Source organism: Bos indicus, chromosome 2 (genome assembly GCF_029378745.1).
Source record: "Bos indicus isolate NIAB-ARS_2022 breed Sahiwal x Tharparkar chromosome 2, NIAB-ARS_B.indTharparkar_mat_pri_1.0, whole genome shotgun sequence".
Taxonomy (NCBI): domain Eukaryota; kingdom Metazoa; phylum Chordata; class Mammalia; order Artiodactyla; family Bovidae; genus Bos; species Bos indicus.
This window is the reverse complement of record NC_091761.1, coordinates 34879954-34884540: the sequence shown is the minus strand read 5'-3', so window position 1 is coordinate 34884540 and position 4587 is coordinate 34879954. Positions and strand designations below refer to the sequence as shown.

General features: G+C 37.9%; 1 pseudogene; it reads left to right on the top strand.

Annotated features, from left to right (window-relative positions):
* The first annotated feature begins 1738 nt into the window (after positions 1-1738).
* On the top strand, positions 1739-2773 carry LOC109576479 (ATP synthase subunit f, mitochondrial pseudogene; annotated as a pseudogene).
* The last annotated feature ends 1814 nt before the right edge of the window (positions 2774-4587 follow it).

Below are 4587 nucleotides of genomic sequence, written 5' to 3'. Positions count from 1 at the left end.
ATGCTAATGATTTTGTTGTTGTGTATGAAAAAGAGAAGACTGAAGGATGGCTTAAAAATGGCAGAATTACTATAAGACAGGCAATACATACTTGAGGCAGAGGAGGTCATTAGATGAGCACATTATCAGGGCAGCTAGTTGGTTACAAGAGCTGCTTTGGGGGCTTTAAAACTGCTGTTGTATTCTGAACAACAAGGAGCTATTTTTGCACTTCTCCATGTTGTCTGGTTGTACAGTGGCTGAGTCAGTTTCCTGAGTTTTCAATCTCATGTATTTTTGCAGTAAATATGTCTCATATGGGCACATCTATATTCCCTGCAACATGAAAGGCCATAATATAGTTTTGCTGAACACTCTCCAACTCCCCAGGTTCACATAAATATTACTGATGTTTATACCACTTAATACAGTACCTTATCAACATTTTCAAGCATTAAGCTTTACTCTTAAAAAACTTTGGTTTATCTCTAATGTTTCTTAGTAATGGTCTTACAAAGCAAAATTTAAACTGTTTGAAAAATCTGTTTTTAAAAAAATCACCTGAAAAGAGGGATGCCATGACCTTTTCCAAAATTATTTAGTTGTTTGAATAGTTGTGTATTCAGTAGCCTCACAAAACGAGTAACCTCCTTGAGAACTGGAACTGTATTTGTGCTCAATTACATCATATAATGCCTTGCCTAGTGCCTGACAAGCAGAAGTACAGAAAATCTTATCTTAAGGAATGAATGAATTGATGTATGCCAAAACAACAACAACAAATATTTCATCTTTACTGTTTAATTTATCCATAGAGACTTATCATTCTTTTTTTGGACAAGTTTAGTGATCTGGTGCAAAACTTCCTTACAGTCAATGTAGAAGTTGATGTGAAAAGGACATATAACTACAGAGGGTAGATTTCAAGGAGTTGAGCCAGAAACTTACTTATTTGGGTTTGAAATGTACATGTCATTTGTTTACTTAAGCTATCTCCACCCCAATTTTGTGTGTTACATAAAAATAAGCATAACTAGAATAAGAAGAGGTTATTTTTGTTAACATCTGTGTACAAATTATTATTAGCACTCCTAATCCAAGAGCTTAATCATTGTCATGATACCTGTATCACCACCAGATGCAAGCTTTCTGAAACTAACAGTAAATAAATGATTTTGAATAATTTTAAAAAGAAACAAAAATGTAAACATTTTTTTCCCAAAGCTATCTCATTGGTTCAAAGCTAGCCCATTTATAAATGAATATTTTAAAAATGTGCCATTGTGTTTCTAAATTACAGTTTTCCTTTCATATAAAACAAAAATAGACATCCGTGAATAGTAGTTGTTATGAAAACAGAATTTTAGAGGATGTACCAACATAACTAGAAAAAAATACAGAAAGATTTTCAAACAAATTCAATCATCAAGACAAGAAACTAACTTTTGTTAAAAATGGAAACCTACCACCAGCCACATCTGCCAATGAAATATTTTGTGGACAGGCTTGGGTTAAAATAGGTGGTGAAGACACACTGAACTTGTAAAGGTATAGTGAATTAAGAATATAAAAACTGTATGGAGTTGGCCCACAATTTTTCTTGCTCTCTATTTAATTTCTACTAGTAGAATCAAAGGATATGTTATAGGTAGGAAGGCTTTCTTTTCCTTATAAAAAAGTTAGATTTGGGGTTGGGCGGCCGCTTTGAATGGTAACTTTACAACCCCATTGGACACCTCCAATGACAAAGCAGGTGACTTCTACCTTGGAGTTTTCCCTTGCTCCTTGAAGTCAACAGCTTGTGAATGACATCCATTAGGATGTCAAGAAACCAAGCAAGAAACCATTAGGTTACCACAAACACGACTGTGCAAGGGGAACACAAGCTAGCAAGGAACGGTATGGTTTTCTGGACTCTGTTTTTCTGATAAAGGAACCCTGAGGAGGAATCAGTTTTTGCAGGTCTAAAACCATGGCCCGGGGACCAATAACACTCAGGGGTGTGGCCATAAGAGTTCTTTCCGCGTGAGTGGGAGTTTCTCAACCCTCTTCAAAAGAAATTGTATTGCAATGTGATGATGGAGAATTATAGTAACTTGGTCTCAAATGGCCATTTCATTTCTAAGCCAGAGATCATTGTGTTATTGAAGGGAAAAAGAGACCCTTGGATGGTTGTGAAGGAAGAAACAAGAAGCTGAAATACAGATTTGGATTCAAGTTATAAAATAGTCAGCAATAGAAAAATGTTTGTATCTGGGAAACATTCATCTCTTTTTCTGCATCAGATCATTCACAGTGGTGAGAAACCCGATGAAGAATGTGGGAAGGCTTTTTGTTGTGCCTCAAACCTTGCTCAACACAGAAGAGTTCATATTGGAGCAGACTGCCAGGACTCCAAGATGGCATCAGTTGTGCCATTTAAGGAAAAGAAACTCCTGGATGTCAAATTAAGGGAGCTGTCAAGCTGGATACTAATGCGAGATTTCATCCCTAAAGGCATTGCTGGAGCATTTCAGAGAGGTTATTGCCAGTATTACAACAAGTTAAACATGAAGAAAGGGAGTGTTGCCGGGCTTTCTATGGTGCTGGCAGCTTACATGTTTTTCAGCTGTTTGCCGTTCTTACAAGGAACTTAAACAAGAGCAGCCAAGCGAGTACCACTGAAGAGGGCATTCTGCATTCTTTGCTGGGCACCCCTGAATCCTTTCATAGCCTAGTGGAGATTTAATAGCCAATAAAAGATGACTGGTTAAAAAAAATCTCTCAGCAACTTTCATTTCAAGAAATATGAACTATGATCACCATTCTGTATATTATATCCCCATGAGTTAATTATTTTATAATTGGAAATTTGTAGCTTTTGGCCTCCTTCACACGTTTCAGCCACTGCCTCTGGCAGCCATTAGTTTCTTCTCTGTTATCTGTGGCTTTGGTTTCATCTTTTTTTTTTTTCTTTTTTCAGAGTCCATTTGTAAGTGAGATCATACAGTATTGGTATATGTCTTTCTCTGTCTGACTTCACTTAGTATAATTCATGTTGTCACAAATGGCAGAATTTCCTTCTTTTTATTATTGAATAATATTCAGTTGTATACATGCCACATTAAAAAAAAAAAAAACACTCTCTTAATGATCTCTTGTTTCCATGACTTGCCAGTTGTAAAAAATGCTTCTTTGAATGCTGGAGTGCAGATATATTTTCAAGATAGTGATTTTGTTTCCTTTGGGTAAATACCAAAGGAACTGTTGGGTTATATGATAGTTCTAATTTTTTGAGGAATCTTCATACTGTTTTTCTTAATATCTGCACTAGTTGACATTCCCTCCAGCAGCATGGGGCTTCCCTGGTGGCTCTGAGATGGTAAAGAATCTGACAGCTGTGTGGGAGACTCGGTTTTGATTCTTGGGTCAGCAAGATCCCCTGGAGAAGGGAATGACAACCCACTCCAGTTTTCTTGCCCGGAGAATTCCATGAACAAAGGAACCTTGTGGGCTACAGTCTGTGGGGTTGCAAAGAGTTGGATACGACTGAGCAACGAACACACACACAGACACGTACCAACAGGACATAAGGGCTCCCTTTTCTCCATGTTCTTGCCAACATTTGTTATTTCTTGTTTTTTTGGTAATAGCCATTCTTACAGATGTGAGGTGATATTTTATTGTAGTTTTGATGTGCATTTCCCTGATGATTGCACTCATCTCACACTCTAGGAAAGAAATGCTCAAAGTTCTCCAAGTCAGGCTTCAGCAATATGTGAACTGTGAACTTCTAGAGGTTCAAGCTGGTTTTAGAAAAGGCAGAGGAACCATAGATCTAATTGCCAACATCTGCTGGATCATGGAAAAAGCAAGAGAGTTCCAGAAAAACATCTATTTCTGCTTTATTGACTATGCCAAAGCCTTTGACTGTGTGGATCACAATAAACTGGAAAATTCTGAAAGAGATGGGAATACCAGACCACCTGACCTGCCTCTTGAGAAACCTGTATGCAGGTCAGGAAGCAACAGTTAGAACTGGCCATGGAACAACAGACTGGTTCCAATAAAGGAGTATGTCAAGGCTGTATATTGTCACCCTGCTTATTTAACTTCTATGCAGAGTACATCATGAGAAACGTTGGGCTGGATGAAGCACAAGGAGGAATCAAGATTGCCGGGAGAAATATCAATAACCTCAGATATGCAGGTTATTGACACCACCCTTATGGCAGAAAATGAAGAACTGAAGAGCCTCTTGATGAAAGTGAAAGAAGAGAGTGAAAAAATTGGCTTAAAGCTCAACATTCAGAAAACGAAGATCATGGCATCCGGTCCCACCACTTCATGGGAAATAGATGGGGAAACAGTGGAAACAGTGTCAGACTTTATTTTGGGGGGCTCCAAAATCACTGCAGATGGTGACTGCAGCCATGAAATTAAAAGACACTTACTCCTTGGAAGGAAAGTTATGACCAACTTAGACAGCATATTCAAAAGCAAAGACATTACTTTGCCAACAAAGGTCCATCTAGTCAAGGCTATGGTTTTTCCAGTGGTCATGTATGGATGTGAGAGTTGGACTATAAAAAAAGCTGAGCACCGAAGAATTGATGCTTTTGAACTGTG